The sequence below is a fragment of the Oncorhynchus mykiss genome, chromosome 1 (assembly GCF_013265735.2).
Source record: "Oncorhynchus mykiss isolate Arlee chromosome 1, USDA_OmykA_1.1, whole genome shotgun sequence".
Classification (NCBI taxonomy): Eukaryota; Metazoa; Chordata; class Actinopteri; order Salmoniformes; family Salmonidae; genus Oncorhynchus; species Oncorhynchus mykiss.
Window position 1 is genome coordinate 22,676,911 of NC_048565.1, and position 19,829 is coordinate 22,696,739.

At 42.0% G+C, this 19,829-nt stretch overlaps 1 protein-coding gene across 4 annotated transcripts in view; it reads right to left on the reverse strand.

Annotated features, from left to right (window-relative positions):
* LOC110510003 (synaptic vesicle glycoprotein 2B) overlaps positions 1-19,604 on the reverse strand; it is a 40,998-nt gene extending 21,394 nt beyond the window's left edge. For 2 of the 4 annotated variants that reach the window (XM_036971630.1, XM_021591382.2), the window contains exon 1: positions 19,414-19,604. The gene's annotated coding sequence lies outside the window, so the exon portion shown is untranslated. Of the gene's footprint in view, positions 1-13,626; positions 13,780-19,413 lie in introns of those variants that run through there. The other 2 variants (XM_021591303.2, XM_021591461.2) reach the window with 2 other exon arrangements.
* Between the last annotated feature and the right edge of the window lie 225 nt (positions 19,605-19,829).

The window sequence follows — 19,829 nt, forward strand, 5'->3', positions numbered from 1 at the left end:
CCAAATCCACTAATTTTAAGGAGTCACACTTTTGTATATATAGTGCATGTCTTCCTCTCTGACATCTAATCAACACTTCCCATCCTCCTTCACACACACCCACCCACCCAGCCTGGCTGCCTTCAGCAATACAGCAACATTCTCTCACCTCTCCATGCAAGCACTCTAGTTCACACAGCACTCATGCACCAAGGCCCTTCTCTCTACAAAGAGGAAATGAATGGCAAATTGGATGAGAACAGGGAGCAAAGAGGCGCAAAGCAATACCTGTGACAGATTGGAGGGTTGTCCTGTATGATACAATCATACTGCATGAATAGAATAGGGGTTCAGGAAAAGAAGACTGCTTATGCCATGAGGTATAGTATCATTAGTAATGCATGGGACGAGAGCTCCCCAAGGCATTGTTCTCACTAGTTTGAAAAGGGTTGTCTGAGTAAAATCAATTTATAATACATTTTGCAGCAGCTGTTCCCCCTGCCCAATTCCATAGCTGTCGGAATGATATTGTTTGTCCATCTGTGTTTAGTTTAAATCTGGAATCCTTAGTTGCTACATACATTTTTGGACTCATAAATTAATTATATATACCCATTTATTCTTAAATGCCTCATGAGCTAATTTAACTGTTGTACGCATCAGAACCCAAAATAAGATTGTTTACAAACCTTGTAGTAAACCAATGTAAATGTAAACAAACACTGTATAGCCTCAAAGCATAGTTAAAACTATAATTTTGATCTCATGGATGGTCAGTCCTTGCATCCAAACCTCTGTCTATGAATTAGAGAGCTTTTTCCACATACTTTTGGTCATGTAGTGTATTTTGTTTAATATTGCAGTGGCAAGACCATGAAGCACATGGGATATGGGCCTTGAAGTTCTGCAGCATTGCTGGTTTTCCTCCTGCCCATCTAGGCTCTTAATAAGGGACTGTTTCAGACCCCAGGTGAGTGGGCTCTCTAACCAATCGAATATACTGTGGAGTACAAAACTGAATATCTATCAATTATCTGTGATGTAGAAAAGAAAACCAGCAGCAGCTTGAGACCTGGATTTGAATAACACTGATGTAGGATATATATTTTCCTTCTTCTATTTCTCTTCATAAAGTGTGAAAATACATACTGAAAGCCTTGGCCCTGCCTCTATACTGCTAAACCTACTCTAGTGCCACTTCCTTGTTTGTTGACTAAGACAAGTGAAGGTCACGATGCCCATATGGACTTGGCTCAGGGAGGGAATCACTTTCAGCACGGTTGCCAACTCTACCTGATACCCTGTATTCTGAGATCCCAGAGAGATGAGCGGTTCCTTTCTGAGACAGAACAGGTATTGGACAGAGAGAGGGAAAAAGATCAGTAGCTAACCCATGCTCTGTTCGAAAAGTACTGGTAGCAGAGTACAATACAATGAGGTGTAAATGGTTGAATTCACTGTCGGATAAAGACTGCAGGACAGGCCAGTAAAACATTTGATCAAACACAAATGTATGGCATGTGAGAACCGTGTAGGACAGGGTTACTTAACTCTTAAGTACTCTTATTAATTGCACACACCTGGTGTCCCAGGTCTAAATCAGTCCCTGAAAACATTTAATGGAACTGGCTTCGATGTCCAGGGTTGAGTTTGAGGTGTGTACGAGTCCAGCACTGTAGGTCAGCGTTTCCCAACTCCGGTCCTCCAGTAACCTCAACAGCACACATTTTTGTTGTAGCCGCGGACAAAACACCTGATTCAACTCATTGAGGACTTGATGATTAGTTGACAAGTTGAATCAGGTGTGCTTGACTGGGGCTACAACAACAATGTGTGCTGTTGGGGGAAACACTGCTGTAGATAACAGCCTTTTCTTGTTTTGGTTTAAATGTGGTTTAAAATAATATGTTTTAGTCTATTTAATTTATATTATGCAAGGAGCACCATGTAAAGACAGCTTAAATTTCAGGCTTGCAGGAATCTTACTACACAGCTACATTACGTTTGAATGAATTATTCTGTTCTCTTGTGATGACATGATGAACGGAAGGCACTCTAACACCAGGGAGAGGGCACAGACCTCTGGAGGGAACCAGCAGCAGGGAATCAAAGATTTGAACAACTCATTGAATAAGCAATAGACTGTCAATAACAGTAGTGTCATAAAGTGACACAGGAAGCTTGACACAGGAGGCTGTCTATGGGAATCGAATCATCCTTGAGCAAGGTAGAACACTTTGCAGGTAGCCTAGAGATGTGCTTTTCAAACAGCGATTCCTTCTCACCAATGTCTGAACAATATTTGACTTTATGTGGGAAGCAGCAACATTAGAAATATCAACAAAATGCAGAATAGTAGGTGATTACTAAAGCACAGAGTGGAATATTATACTGTGTTACTTGCGCCAGTCCAATATAATATGTGCTTTCAACTGCCCAGGAATTGACCACTGAATGGAGATTGCTTTGAGGCATATAGACACTATAACAAAATCTTCTACGCTATTATAGAGCTGAGGTTACTAGAGTGTGTCTAAGAACATTTGCGTTTATAGTTCACTAAATATTTCAGTTTTATATGATAGTTTGCAGTTTTTCCTGCCAAATCACCAGCAGGTATCAGGAGAGGCAGGCTTTATCGACAGTGTGAAGTGACAGCATGGAGTGGATGATTTAGAATCTATAGCCTTTTGAATGTGTTGGTAGGGAAATCATATTTTGTGGTGCGATCAAGTGCTCTTTCATGATGTTACTCAGACCGTGTAATAAATTGCAAATAAAGGTTATGTGATAATCAGCTGAGCCCATCCAGTGCTGTGGTATTTAGTTTAAAGGATATATATCAAACGGATCTCTCTACCATTTGCTATGAAAACATCTAAAGCACATTATTTTGAGTGGAGCATGACATGAGAAACAACAGTTTCTTTACACAGACACCATTTCATGCACACTAAGCCTCCTTCCAGAAATTGAGTGAAAAGGCCATTCTATGGTGAAGGATATCATGGTGGATGTCTGAAGTGAGCTTGGTAAATGAAGGGCCATTACTTGATGATGATTACTGTGTATCGTGGTATTGGCTGTCTGTTTCTGCTTCAGTAATGACTACAATTCAGGAAAAGTGCTTGTGTATTTTATAGACAATGGAAAGGGCAAGAAGGAGCTCCCTTAAATCATATTGGAATATCCATCTACATATATATTTTTCTTTATGCTCATCTAAATTTTCCAGAGGCAGAATGCCAGAGTGAATATGAGGTTTATGTGATTCAGGCAGACACTCCCTAGGCTACATACAGACTGCTCATACACTGCGTGTACAAAACATTTGGAACACTTTCAATGACAGACTGACCAGGTGAAAGCTATGATCCTTATTGATGTCACTTGTTAAGCCTTGAGACAATTGAGACATGGATTGTGCATGTGTGCCATTCAGAGGGTGAATGGGCAAGACAAAATGTTTCAGTGGTTGTAGGTGTCAGGCGTACCGGTTTGAGTGTGTCAAGAACTGCAACGCTGTTGGGTTTTTCACACTCAACAGTTTCTGTGTGTATCAAAAATGGTCCACTACCCAAAGGACATCCAGCCAACTTGATACAACTGTGGGAAGCAATGGAGTCAAGATGGGCCAGCATCCCTGTGGAATACTTTTGACACCTTGTAGAATCCATGCCCTGACGAATTGAGGCTGTTCTGAGGGCAAAAGGAGGTGCAACTCAATATTAGGTAGGTGTTCCTAATGTTTTGTACACTCATTCTATATTTTTTCCTCTTCAGAAAAAAATGTAATATTTAACACATGAACATTGGATGAATCTGACACAAACAAACAGATCAAGTAAACTCCAGTATTTCTACACCAGAAAGTGAGTGGTGTGTAGGTAGTTTACTAGAACCGACCTGGAGCTGATTACCACCACAGTACAGTGATTTCCTTGCTTTCCTTGCGCCACCATTTTATTGTCTGTGAGCTGAGTTTGTGCCAGCCTCCCTCCCAGTGTAGTCTCACCAGAGAGGACAGTCTCTGTTTCCTGACACTGAGCACCACCACGACTACACCAGGTATAGACATCCTGAGCGAGACATTCTGGCACAGGATAGGCACGAGTCACAACTTCCACTCCAGATGCCAGAGAATTATACTATTATAAACTGGGTGGTTCAAGCCCTGAATGCTGATTGGCTGACAGCCGTGCTACTCCGTGTTGCGTCGTGCCTAAGAACAGCCCTTAGCCATGGTATATTGGCCATATACCACACCCTTATTCCATAAATAGACTCTGTGGCAAAAGCTACATTTTGTTTGGGGTCTATAACATTATAACACTATAATGCTATAATAGCTGACTCACCAGGTTATGCCCTGCCCACTGGGCACAGACGTCAATTCAATGTCTATTCCACGTTGATTCAATGTAATTTCCTTGAAATGACGTGGAAACAATGTTGATTCAACCAGGGCGTGTCCAGTGGGTGAGCAGTGATTCTGATATGCTGGTGTATTCATAATATACACTATTTGTTCTGCCCTCTCATTATTAAATCACGTTATGAGATGATGTGATGATTTCAGCCTGCATCATATACATTTGCATCCATGAGGTTTGACCTTTCTCTGCATGTCTAAGGGGATGACTCCTCCAAACATATAACAAATCTATTGCAATCAAAAGTATTTATAAAGCCCTTTTTACATCAGCAGTTATCACAAAGTGCTTATCCAGAAACCGAGCCTAAAACCCCAGAGAGCAAGCAAAACTCCCTATCTAGGCTACGGACGGTCACTCCCTTGGTACCTGCTGCCTACGTTGGCTACATCTGAGGGAAACTGCAGGCGGTTTGTAGGCATGAATCTGTGTCAACCTGGTACATACAAATGGTCTCTGTTTCCATGGTCAGGATTCTATGGTTTCTCCTGACTTTATGTAAGTGAGTGAGTAGGAATGTGATCTAGGATCAGTTTTTCCTTTTAGATGACACCATGAATAAGATTACATGGACAGGGGTGACCTGATCCTCGATTTTATATTTTATGTTCCTGGTGTTGTTCTTTAAGGGAAAGTTCACCCAAATTACAAAGTGACACATTGGTCTCCTTACCCTGTAAGCTGTCTATGTACAAGGTATTACAGCAATCCATGCTTTGGTTTAGTTTCCCTGGCAGTGGCTGGCACCGTTTGCTAATGCTAACATTTTAGCATGTGTGGCACAAATCCCATTCAAATTATGGGACCTATATTAGCATTTCATCGCAACATGTTCAAATCATCTAAAAGTGTGATGATGAGGAGGTTTTGTCTTGGGCAGTAGTACATCATTACTGCCTCAGGGATCAAAGGACCAGAAACGGGCATAATACAGATAATCAAGTAGAAAGGCACATGAGAACCAGTGTGGAGCTACAGCCACAGCACAGCAGAGAGCACTTGGGTGCTGCATCAGGTCTGCACACATGATTGTGGCAACCTTAATAATACAGTAGCAACCTTCTCTAACAACCTCTGTGTCTGCCCCCTGACTAATCAGGCCACATCAATGTTTGAGGAAAAGGTTAGTCAGCCAACATGAACCATGGGAAGCCAAATGTCATACATGACATATTGATGATATCTGAACAGGTATAGATATAATTCTCAGTTTGTATGTGTAACAACTTTCACTAATTGGCAGGCATGCAACGCATACCCAAAATCTCCATATTTAACAAAGAAGTCTTTATAGGGTGTGTGTCACGGTGATTATTGGCATGGTTGGATGGAATATACATGTTGACCAATGAGACTGGTGGTTGGCTGGAACTAACACAGTGCACAATCTGTAATCCCCCGCTTTGAGATTAAACCTCAACCAGCCCACTTATTCTCAGTGACTGGACTGACCCCCCCCCCCCCACCCCACGATCTGTGTCCAGCTCTTTCTCTCTCTAACCCACCCTTACGCTAATGCAGAGAGAGAGAGGGAGAGAGAAAGAGAGAGAAAGCGTGTGTGAAAGAGACAGAGAGAAATCAGACATTGAGATCGGCTGCCCCGCAATTGAATCTTGCTGAAGACTGCAGAAATGTAATTATGTCCAGCGCTGCTCCGAAAGCTTTAGATTATTGTTCCAGCAGCAGAAAAACAGGGCCAAACATAAAAGATGCAGCACTCCATGCTTCGATGTCAACACTGAACTGATAAAGTCAGGAGTGAAGGATGGCAGGAGGAGACCTGGCTTTTATTGCTGTGTATGAGAAGGAAATGAATGTCTGGCTGAATGAAAAAACAATCCCTCCCTTTCATTGGTGTATTTCTACACACGAGTAGGCTGGTTTTATTAGAGCACGTTGACACCTCTATTCCTTGACTGGATCTAATCTCGACATTAGTTGTTGTAGTTTGGGAAATGTGAAATTTACCCTGAAAAGTGGCATAGGAGGCCATTCGTAACTCATCTCAAACCAGGTTGTCAATTTTCACCAGTTTTCATTGTCTCGGTCTGAAAACAAACAAAATAAACTCTGTCTCATGTGACCATCCTCGCTCTCGCTCTCTCTCTCTCTCTAGTCAGAGGACAACACTTCTCCCATGATCCAGAGTCTTTCAGGTTGCTGCCCCGCCTTGCCCATCCTGCCTTGGTTCTCTCTTTGCTGACGCCATGCCCAGCTGGGAGTTGCATAACACTAGCTTGTGCCTTTCAGTGGGGTAGGTACTCTATCCAGAACCATAAAAATCTATCTATGGCGTCTGTGACTCCGTCTATCTGGTTTCGACTCCATCTATTTGGCTTTGAGTCTGTCTACCTGGCTTTGACTCCATCTATGCCTTTCTCTATCATGTATCAATGTATATCTCCAAGGCCATTAGAATAATATATATGGAGGACACTATAGGACTATGAGGTTTGTTTGGTTGGAAAAATACAGTACTTTATAGAATGCTTCGGAAGTTGATTTAAAACATCTCGCTAAACTGTTACTAGGCAGGTTTCCATTGACCCAGGTTTATTCGACAAACACAATGTCGCAAAAAAAATCATTGCGACATGTGTAATGGAAACAGCAGATATAGGATACATTTTCTAAAGATCGACCACATTTCTATCTGTTCGAACATGGGTGGATTTTTCTTCTGTAGAAAAATCTGTAGAAGAACTTTCTTTATTAAGACAAATGATGATGGAAACTTTTTTTCGAATAAATTATGATTGGCAAATAATAATGAAGGTAGCCTACGGGCACGTGATGTCACCACATAACTATAAAGCTCCACCCCAAAATTAATTGTAAATGCCTACGTCTTGCAAAAATCAATTTTCAACTATAAAAACGATGTTTCTTTGAAGGAAATGGATTGTCCTTACTTTCAAGAATACCTGGAATTCTTCATCTTACTTTTCTGGTTGGTTGGCACGTTTCACCATCTAATTACTTCAGATCTACAGGAGTGTACGTTTCACCATCTAATTACTTCAGATCTACAGGAGTGCACGTTTCACCATCTAATTACTTCAGATCTACAGGAGTGCACGTTTCACCATCTAATTACTTCAGATCTACAGGAGTGCACGTTTCACCATCTAATTACTTCAGATCTACAGGAGTGCACGTTTCACCATCTGATTACTTTAGATCTACAGGAGTGCACGTTTCACCATCGAATTACTTCAGATCTACAGGAGTGCACGTTTCACCATCTAATTACTTCAGATCTACAGGAGTGCACGTTTCACCATCTGATTACTTCAGATCTACAGGAGTGCACGTTTCACCATCTGATTACTTTAGATCTACAGGAGTGCACGTTTCACCATCGAATTACTTCAGATCTACAGGAGTGCACGTTTCACCATCTAATTACTTCAGATCTACAGGAGTGCACGTTTCACCATCTAATTACTTCAGATCTACAGGAGTGCACGTTTCACCATCTGATTACTTCAGATCTACAGGAGTGCACGTTTCACCATCTAATTACTTCAGATCTACAGGAGTGCACGTTTCACCATCTGATTACTTCAGATCTACAGGAGTGCACGTTTCACCATCTAATTACTTCAGATCTACAGGAGTGCACGTTTCACCATCTAATTACTTCAGATCTACAGGAGTGCACGTTTCACCATCTAATTACTTCAGATCTACAGGAGTGCACGTTTCACCATCTAATTACTTCAGATCTACAGGAATGCACGTTTCACCATGTCATCCACCGAGGCTATACGTTGGCACATGAGAATTATTACAATATGCAAATATTAGTCAATTATTGCATTCTATCCATGTTGGCTTTCACGGGCTACCTGAGACATGAAACAGATAGGTGGGAAAGCATACAAGCTGCCGCCAATATATTAATGCGTAATTTGCCTAAATGGGTAATGGAAACCCTTCAACCACAATATTTTCATTCAACAGTGTAGGTTTTTGAGATATATAGTTTTTAGGTGTGACGTCATTACGTCAAGCTGTTTTCAAAGTTCCATGGAAACGCACCCTAGCAGGTAATTGTTGCATCTATTTTCTATGCAAACTTTCTAAATGTTGACAGAAAAATCACTGGACAAGTTAATGGAAACATAGCTAATGATGCTGCCTTGCTCTTTTGCATACGTGTTCATTTAAAGGAGTTCTCTTCACTTCAGTGTTTGTAACTGGCCTCCCGAGTGGCGCAGCGGTCTAAGGCACTGCATCGCAGTACTAGACGCATCACTACAGATCTGGGTTCGAGCCTAGGCAGTGTCTTAGCCGGCTGCAACCTGGAGACCCATGAGGCGGCGCAAAATTGGCCCAACGTCATCTGGGTTAGGGGAGGGTTTGGCCTGCTGGGATGTCCTTGTCCCATCTCGCTCTAGCAATGCCATGTGGCGGCCGGGTGCATGCATGCTGACTTATGTCACCAGCTGTACAGTGTTTCCTCTGAAGCTGGCTTCTGGGTTAAGCGAGCAGTGTGTCAAGAAGCAGTGCGGCTTGGCGGGGTTGTCTTTCGAAGGAAAGACCTTCGCCTCTCCTGAGTCCATACGGGAGTTGCAGTGATGGGACAAGACTGTAACTACCATCTGGATATCACGAAAAAGGGGTAAAAAAACAAAACACAAAAAAAATGTGCTGTCCTGTCATCCCATCTCATCCCCTCTTCCCACTAATTGATGTGATGTGATGTATATCTCCTCATATGTCTGTATTTCTATCTTAATTAGTGCTAAAACAAAAGAGGTTTGTTTTAAGCATCTGGTGTATCAGATTCAGATCTGATGCTTGAGTGAATCTTGTTATAAAGGGAAGAATACTGTGCCTAGTGTTCGGTGTTGTTACGTCATTAAAGTTTGCTGGAGCTTTTTGCGCATAAAGGCAATGACTCATAGTTTAGTACAAAACAGAACTGAAGCCAAAACATTTTACATCTGCTCAAGATACCAAGCAAGACATTGTAGTCTCAGCAAATGAAAATGCTCACACATAGGCTAATTTCATGGTTCTGCTCTGGCAGTATTATTTTTTATCTTCACCACTATCACTACCTCTCCATTGCGATGTATTTCATCAACATCTCACATACAAATAAGATAGATATGTTCTGATACATCCCAATTTTGGGTGTATGGTAAATATCAGAGATATAAACCAAGCCATCCCTGGGTGGGGGAATAAAATATATGTTATAAGGCCTGGTGTGCCAGTCAGGGGCCAGGCTGAGGGGTGGCAGTGTGCTGGTCTCATGCTGTCGTCTACCCCGCAAATAAAAAGGGAGAAATAAAAGTGAGAGGTCCATTAAACGGAGAGGGGGAGGCTGATGTCTATTACTCGGCCCTGCAGTGTGTACCGTTATGCTTCAAGGCACATAGAACAGAGCACACATTAGTTTCAATAATTTGTTATTGATTCACTTTCTGGCCCTCAGTTCTTTAAGAACACTACCAATGGACAGAGAGATTCCAGATTGCTATGGGGCCCGTTCTACGGATAAAATTGAATTTACTGGATCATTCTCATAGCCTCTTGTTAATTGAACACACTGTTCATTTCCGGCCAGTCTCATCAGTGTCATTCAACAAGTGTCCTAATGACATTGCTGTGTGACCAATGATTCAGCACAGGAGATTGGATATATTGTTAGGAGTAAACCATTGGTCATCAATGATCGTCATGCCCAGGTAGCAATTGAAGATTGCTAATGACATAATATCGCCGGTGGTACCTCCTTTGCTGGCAGTGTGTCATCATGAGGTAGCCATACCATCTATTGTAGCTTTACTGATCACCAAAGACAGAACTGAGATAATAACCTTGGGCTAGAACTCATCATGATGTTATTGACGAGCTCCCAGTGACTGTCACTGTGTTTTCTCACTACAGTGGCTGTGGGGAGAGACTACTCACTGTGTGCACCAACAAGGTCCAATGTTCAGGCACACAGAGGACATGTCTCCTATGACCAATATCCCTGGGCAGCTATCACTCACTTCAAAAGGAATGGTCACAATGACAAAGTCAGGGAATCAGTTGGGAAGCCCTAAGCTGCTTGACATGTGTTAAATGAAATATGATGGCATGGGTCTGAACAGCCTTTGTGACCTGAGGGGAGAACAAAGGGTCCACTGGAAGAGGTTCAGTGACGATAGCCGAGCCGTGGGTTTAAGATGAAGTGGGGGATCTTCTGTGTCGTTAGGAGAAGTGCCTCTATGCTGCTGTAACTCATGGTTAAATATTAAAGAACCCACTGGCGTCTGACTGCACATTCTATTTACTGCCTCCTACAACCGTCCATCCTAGAGCCAGAGAGAGACGCTTTCTCTGAGATGGGTCTCCGGAAGGACATTGCTATGCTATTTTCATTACTGGTATTGTTCTGGAAGACCATTTTGTTGTAATTATGTCATGTCCAGGGACGTACTGTAGCGGTAAAATTCAACATTATGAATGGCGTCGGCAGATAAAATAAAAGAACAAAGCTTCAAAACACACATGAAGGTGTTCAAAGAGGCCACGGAGAGAAGGAGGGTCATGAAAAGGAAGAGAGAACAAGGGAAAGAGAGAGAATGGGGGAGTGAAAGAGAAAGAATGGGGGAGAGAAAGAGAGAGAGATGCTTTAAAGTGCAGCATATTAAAGATTCATATTCAGGGACAGTCTGTACCACATTATTTTCAGCCCCCAAAGCCCTCAGCTGTACAGCTAAATAGCATCAATAGACTCTTAAGCAGTTAGCATTAGAAGGAATACACAAGTGTACCTTAACGCGGAAAAGTTTTGATATCTGCCAAACACCCTTTGAATCAGCTGTTGTTGAAAGCATGCAGACATTTAAAAATGATGTGGTACTAAACATTTGAATTACAACTTACTTATTTAGTTTTTATCACTTTACAAGGTTATTTTGATATCCACTCTTGTAAACATAATTTGCCTGATGACGAGCGAGTGGAAAAGGAGCTTATTTCAAACAAGAGCATTTTCATCTTCCATTCATATTCCTCGCCACCTCTCCTCGATTACCTTTGACCTTTTTTAAAAGGAGGCGAGAGAGGTTGGAGGAGTGAGGATGCAGGAGTGAGGATGCAGGAGATGAGCAAATCTAATTGAGAAAAGGCCGGTCAGTCAATTTCCTCACTCGATAGTGGAGGGCCCACTATAAAACCAAACCACTGGTCCTGGCTCTCAACCCACAGTAAATTGAACTGACCACATAATGTCCCTGGTACATACAAAGAGCATTGAGTAAGTATTTGGCATTTGATTAATGTATTTGTTTTATAACAATCAGCATTTCTCCAAATAGATTGACCATCAAATTAAATTACCTTTAAATATTTTGAATGAATCTATTTAGTTATATTTGTTTTGGGGTTTTACTTCATGCATGAAGTATTGCTACCTGGTTTTAACATGGTCCTGGTGTTTTCACTTTTTAGAAGCTACATATTGTCCCTGTATAGATCATCAGACGTACAGGATTGAAAACAACATTCTCTCGACCTTTCAACAGGGACAAACTGTCAGATTGTCAAGATGAAAGTAGACCGTCGATTGTGTTATTTTCCCTTGGGCATCTAAGTTAGCTACAGAACCTGTTGCAGCAAAGCATTGATGTTTTCGTCCCGTTGTTTAATATCGAGTCTCCCCTCAACCTGTCTTTTTTGATTAAACACACATTTTACCGGCAACACTTTATTGGTGCACACCATATCAGCCCTATCTCAAAGCACACCAGCCATCTCAGAGATCTAATCGTCTAAGATATCCTGTCAACTTCTAAATGTTGGATATTTTGCTCTGGAGCATTTGATTTAGCTCTTACACACATACGAACTTCTTCCTAATCGTTGTTAAGATGAATGTGGAATACAGATAAAACGTGACTGAAATACCCAGGGACCTCTCTGGGCCCACTGGCCTCTGTGTCCTGGTATGGAGGGTGCTTATGGGAGTCCCATTCCACCCTCCCATCTGTCCACACTTTGCATGTGACAGCAGGTTAAGAGAGAGTGTAAGTGGGCTTGTTCTGGCTGTTGTCTTCTTAGGAGGAGAATAACGTGCTAACAGGCCAGCTCTGGTTATGTGATCTAAAGACAGTAATGCACCGCCGTGCTTTGCTTCTGCCTTGCATAGGCAAGATTATTATTGATAAATAATGCATATGTTCCTTTCCACTGCAGGAAGCAGCCTGTCCCCTCATACACACACTCCCTCAGTAAAGCCCAGCTAAGTAGAGCAATAGAACCTACACTAATTTAGCTGCAGCATCACATCAATTCTGTGATCTATGTACTATGCTGTTCCTGTCCATTAGTGTTATGTATTTTGTCATATTCTATGTTTTGTGTGGACCCCAGGAAGAATAGCTGCTGCTTCTTCAACAGAGGATCCAAATAAAAATTGTTTAGCACAGCAACAAACTCTTGGTACATTCTTTGATTTAAACAACATTCTCTCATCTGTAGCAACTTTATCTGCACACTACAGTAGAAATGAATAGCGCTGGAATCTGTGGCAATCGCTTTCATGAGTATCTTCACGATATTACAGTATATTGGAAACAAACAGAAAATGTCAAAATATGCATTTCACTGTTAGTCTACACCTGTTGTTTACGAAGCATGTGAAATCAAATTATATATATAAATATAATATATGATATTATATATATGATTTAAACTTTTTTTGCATTTGTTTTCACATCCTTGCTATTCTGGTCATGATTTCTTACCCTAACAGTGGTTTTCCTGGTTAAATAAATGAATAATACAAAAATGTAAGTATCAAATACATTTTCATTGGCAATGCTACATTAATGACTCAAAACATTTCAGGGAAAAGTCTATCTGAAATATATCTATTGATTGTGCAATATTACCCGTAATCTATCTTGCTGAAATTGGAGTTCCTTCCTTAGTGTCTTCCTCATTTATTTGAAGACGGTGTTTTCTGCATTTGCTTATCTGTAAGGTTTTCCCAAAACTACTCTGGAATGATCTGTTTTAAGATGTAAAAAAAGTGCTGAAAAGTGCAGGGCTTCTTGAGATTGCATCCTCAGCCTTTGCCTCCAGCCTTTTTTCTAGGATAAAAACACCAGCAAATATTCTATCAGAATCTAATCTAAAATCAAGAGAAAATAATGCATTTGAAATGAAAAAACATCAACAAACAAACAAAAATGTGTCATCTTACCAGTGTTGGCATCAAAACAGTAATTCCTCCTTTAGATAAAGACCAAAACATCCCTTAAAAGAGGTTCAAATCCAGGACTGGGGCCTATGGTAGTAAAGTAACAGAGGATACCCTCCTCTAGCTTCAGTGTACAACTCAGGAACAGATTAGGGTCTGCGCCTGCTATCCGCCCCACTCATCAAAGGAGGAGCTCCCTATCCCTGATCACGCCCACCCCATCACACTCACAATGGTAGAGTCCACCCAACCTCTCTGCAACAACAAGCTCACACCTCTTCCCCGGAAGGAAGGAGAGACACACTACTGCGCTGAATTGTGTGTGTGTGTGTGTGTGCGTGTGTGTGTGTGTGATGGAAGGAGAGTGAAAATGAGAGGAGAGCAGAGATGTGGAGGAGGGATTGAGGCTGGCAGATGGGTGGCTGGTGATACCTAGTCAGTTGCATAACTGATTGCATTCAACCAAAATGTGTCTTCCGCATTTAACGCAGCTCTTCTGAATCAAAGAGGTGCGGGGGGCTGCCTTAATCAATGTCCATGTCATCGGCACCTGGGGAGCCAGTGTTGTTGGGGGGTTAACTACCGTGTTCATTTTTCCCCCAGGTATACGAACCAGCAACCTTTCGGTTACTGGCCCAATACTCCTAACAGCTAGGTTATCTGCTGCCTCGTGTTGGCTTAGGTTAAAGTGGAAATGGATGATCTTGCTGTACTCCTACAATAGACAGTGGGAGGAGAGGCAGCTCAGCTCAGAGCTGCTGTTTGTCTTGTGACACTTTCAGATGGGTTTTCAGGAGAAGGAGTTCAGCAGTGTCACACAGGACAGGTGAATTACTGCAGGCCGTCTACAGTATGCTGCTCTGGCTCCTTTCTAAGATGGAGTGATGTTACACACAGGAGGATGCGGCTGGCAGCATACTGTCAAATACAACTGTAGGCTTCCACACCTTGAATGTTTTACAATAGTGCTTAAAAAAACATATTTTAGCGTGGCAGGGAATTGAAGCTACCCTGTCATATTTTGATGAGAGTTCCTTGGGCAGAATTGTACAGTGATAAATAACCAGCTATTATAATGGAATAAAAGCTCGCTGTCAGGGTTAGATTAACAGCCACACTGGCCCACAGATTTCTGTCCAGAGCTGTCTACCTGATCGAGATCAGCAGGCCCTCTATTCTCACCTTTCAGTCTGCCTAACTGTGTGTGTGTGTGTGTGTGTGTGTGTGGGGGGGGGGGGGGGGGGGGGGTGTAAAGCACCAAGGGCAGTCCATATGGAGCAGCACCCACTGTGCTCATTAAAAGGCTTGGCCTGGTCCTTGACTTTCACAGACAGATGCTGTGGCTGCTGTTTACTCTGCCAGAAGACCTATACTGTACTGAATAAAGGTAATTGTCTTCTAAGATTCAGAAAGTTGTCTTCACTTAATAATATGGTGAGTCCATAAGATGGTCCATTCAGGATGTCAAGTTGTCTGACAAATTCCAACTACATAATGTACATAACGTTTAATACCAATAGTTTGACTGGAAATGGCATCTGTGAGATGAAATAGCCAGTCTGTCTAAAACACAGTTCATTTATCCTATTACCAGTGACATTCAACTGAACATTTGCAGGAATGACCAAATAGAAAGAATTACATTCTCTGTCTCTGATGAGCCATGAAAAGCACAGAACGAGAATAAAACTGTTGGTACTTCCTATCCTCAGACTATCCTCAGATAGGTCATCAATAATTCAAATATCAGCATTCCGCACCCATCCCTTGTATAATAATAATAATAATAATAATAATAATAATAATAATAATAATAACTGTCTACGATGATGTATGTACTGTACATGCTTCTAAAATGGTGTAGTGGGACTTCCGCTATCGTCCTAAAATGGAGTTCTGTCCTAACTGCACAGCTGTGATGTGGGTGATTCCCCCTAAGCCCCTCCCTGTAGCCAGGCAGCCAGGCATACAGGCAGGCAGGAGGGCCCACCCCTGGAGAGGTCCAGTTGGTTTGTCCTGCTGCTGCCTACTAGGACATCATTATGGAGAGTAGATGGCCAACACAGCATCTAGAGATCCCTAATCCCCATGCCATATAATTCTGCTCGAAAGAGGATTAATTCCAACAGATAGGGTCAGGAGGAAGAACCATCCACTAAATATATTTAATAGACAATCTGTCTTCATTTTTGACAATTACTTTACTACAGTATAGTACATTTATTAAAAAAAATATTTAACCTTTATCCATTCACAAACCTCATTCACCAACCTCATTCTTACCGGTCTGACTTAAAATAACTACGCCATCCAGGGCAATTTATTCTCCACCCTGAGAGCAAACCGACACGTCCAGTTGTTGTAGTCGTCACACAGGATCGATAAGCTTTGATTCCAACTGACCCCGTGTATCTGTTTGCTTTTAAGGCAGGAGGCTCTCTGAGGTAGATATAGGGATTATGCTGGGTACACACTAGGGGTATAAATCACGTTTTATTATTCTCAGTGGTTTGAATGAGTTGAGTTCAATTCATAATTCCTGGCTGGTTTATATTTCTCCAGTGGTCATCCATCATCCTTTGTATGCATAACCACTTTGATTATATCAGTGTGGCTGCATTTCATTAAACATCATAGGGATCACTATGCTTGCCGCCTCAAAATATTCTGCCATAGAATTCGTTTATATGCAGATGACAAAATGCTACATTGCTTGAGAGATGGTATCAGTGACTGGTTAACTGTTAGGGGGAGAGGGAGGGAGGGAGGGAGAGAGAGAGAGAGAGAGAGAGAGAGAGAGAGAGAGAGAGAGAGAGAGAGAGAGAGAGAGAGAGAGAGAGAGAGAGAGAGAGAGAGAGAGAGAGAGAGAGAGAGAGAGAGAGAGAGAGAGAGAGAGAGAGAGAGAGAGAGAGAGAGAGAGAGAGAGAGAGAGAGAGAGAGAGAGAGAGAGAGAGAGAGAGAGAGAGAGAGAGAGAGAGAGAGAGAGAGAAAATATATATCAGCCTGTAGGGGGTGGGTCCTGGAGGAATGGGGCGGGTGTTTAAACCCACAACAGCATCATCAAATCCCTCTGAACAGATTGGTGCAGCAGGGCCCCAACATTAATCATTGAGCTGTCTATCCCCCATACTATGCTGCCTGCCACTCTGCAGGCCCTGACACAAATCATCATTACAATCCAGTGGGGCATCCAGTGATGCCATCTCCATCTCTCCCTCCCATTCTCACTCATAAATCAGCGTGGACCCAGATGAGCATCTCTCTCTATTCTTCTGCGGAGCCTATCATCTCTCCTGGATGAAGCGCTGTTAAACAGGGATAATGTATGTTTTACTACCGTCAGCTGTACTACCACTTTACCTCCCTCCCAACAGATAATTATCTACAAACAGATGGCAGTGACCAGACAAGACAGGCCCATTTGGCATCAACCCCTCAAAACAGGGTAATTAACACCCAATGAGCATTTACCAGTAAATAACACAAGTTCATTCCTAATTATTATCCAGAAATAAACAATGACCCCCCCAATCAGACCAACTGTAGATATCATAGATACACAATTACCTTACTTAACTTTATATATTTTTTATTTCTCTGGTTTATAACCCCCTCTGGACGCCACATAAATAATGATCAGGCCTTGTAATGTCTGCCTCCCCTTGATCTAGCCCAGGGAAAAGAGGGAGATACTTAAAAGACCTAAAAGGGAACAGAGAGCGCTACCTGCCTGACAACCATGCCCATGAGAGAGGCCAGGTGCCGAGGTGTGGGGGCGGAGTGTCTATTCTCCTGCTCTTTACACAGCTGAAAGGCACTAGGGCAGGTGAATGAATGACGACACCCACTGCACTAGCGCTGCCCTGGCTACACAGTATGTTAGTAGGGACACCAAGGGCCACCTGTGGTCATTTCCCTTCAATAACTATATTATGTAAGTAATGAATAAGTCATCTTTGATAAAGTACAATGACAGCTCTTTCTAATACTGTATTATGTTATGCTTGTCAAATACTCCTAGTATGATATAAACGTGTACTGCTGGAACATGTTAGGATAAACATGAAACGCTCCTATCCATACCATATCAAAACCACTTAAAATATATATTTTGAATGGTGCCCATATCACTATGATCTTGTTAAAGCATTACTCTGATATAGGAACTGTTATATATCTGGTGTTTTCAAATATCCTGAGAGCATAGCCCTTCATCACAAATGGGATGTAGGGATGTAACACCAGCTCCAGCAGCTCTTGACCTGTTGATTGGTAATCCCTATAATTATGTTTGGGTGTGTGTGAGCTGAATCGAAACGATGATAACGCTGGACTGCATATTTCCGTTAGCTCCCCTGTAGTGTCAATGGCCTCTGTGTTCCCATCTTAGCCCTCAGACCTAATTTCTATGATTAATTTCCTGGTACTGAGGCTGCGTTGACACAGGCAGCCCAATTCCTATATTTTGCCCAATAATTGGCTAAATATCTGGACCGGTTTCACAAAAGCATCTTAAGGCTAAGTTCATCTTTAGAACCTTTGTAGGTGCATCGTTAAATCTGTTTCCTAAAACCATTGTTACTAAAATTGCACTTGAAGCCTTTCGATATTTACCAACTGCCTCAGACCACTTGTAGAAAAGCTAAGTGGGTCGTTAGATGCTTTAATGCCCTGCCGCTTCACGTTATGCCCAGAAGGGTTGTGTTCCCCTGCTCAGATATTACGTGCAACAAACAATGTTTGTTTTCATGAATGGTTTGGGATAAGTGGATATCTCACCTCCCAATTAACTCCAGCAAAACAAACGGCTTGAGAATCAATAGATTTTCTATTTGTATTAGTTTTGTACATCCAAGTCATACCCATCAATCCACAGCCTTTGTTAGGATAGTGGACTGTGGATGGAATAATGTGTTCTCATACATTTTCCTTTGAATAACTGGGACATTGCTGGATGCACTGAGGAAATGAAGGCTTGAATCAGAAACATCAGTACCTGTCTCAAGGCTATATCAGTTCTTTCAATACTCTTTATCCTTTCAGGTAGCCCATCTCATTATGTTTCGAGAAACATGAAGACATTTCACTCTGTTTTAATCTCACCATTTTCACAATCATGGGATGTTAATGTTACGAAGGGAATTCAAAATAAACAATGTGATCAAGATTGATGAAATGCAGTGATGCTGCAACCCAACCCTACTGCATCAGAGCACAACCAACACCACAACTAAACCCAGAGTTCTTCCAGACTGAAAGATACAAATCTGAATATTCACAAATAGAATTAGAACACAAATAGAGAATATTAGCAAATCAAAGTTGCAATAAGCTACAGGTGAATCCCCACCCTGGGACTGGGCAAGCAAATCTCCCGACCAACTGCAACAGCGCTGTCTTTATGCAACATTATAAAGTCTGCCTTACAGTAAAAACCAACAATAAATTAAAATTGTATATGAAAACCTGTTCATGTATCAATTTATCGATTGATCTTTCTACGGAGTCAGAATTGTAATCAGTAGTGATAATAGAGTAATGAGTCAAGAGGGAATGCTTCAAAGACATCAGATTATGCTGCAGTATGTTTTCCATAAGTACACTGGTATTCCCACAGCAGTTATGTAATGAGGAACCTCTGTAACATCATCATGCAGAACTTACTGTCCACCCAGTGAGCCCAACAAGTATTGATTTACTTTAAAAAAAAACTACAATAATCTCTGAGTTCAGCCAAGTTGAGTGCTGTTTATTTTTTGTAAAAGCAAGAGAATATGGAATTTTGTTTACCTTCATCCCTGAGATTGGAAGACCCCTGCACGGCATTCACTTTGTATTGGAGGGTCCTTCCGGTCCAGCAGAATGATGCAGAGAGAGTGAGAGAGGTGAAAGGGAGGGAGGAAGGAGTGTGGAGTATTAGAGCAGCGGAGTTTCTTGATGCAGTCTGGGCACTAGCTGAATGCTAATCAGATAGTGGAGGCCTTTCCCCATGAGTGGAGGAGTGCAGAGCAGACCCCCTCCATATATATCCCTGTAACACCCACTCACAACCAGAATCCTGCCCAGTCAGCACTATCCACTGGCTGGATCAGACCATAGACCCACTGCCAGCCTGCATCTAACTCTTGACTGACTGCTCATACTGTAACAAGGGTTGTATGTACCTGTATGGCAGGTAGAGCCAGGTATCCTACAGGAAAAGTACT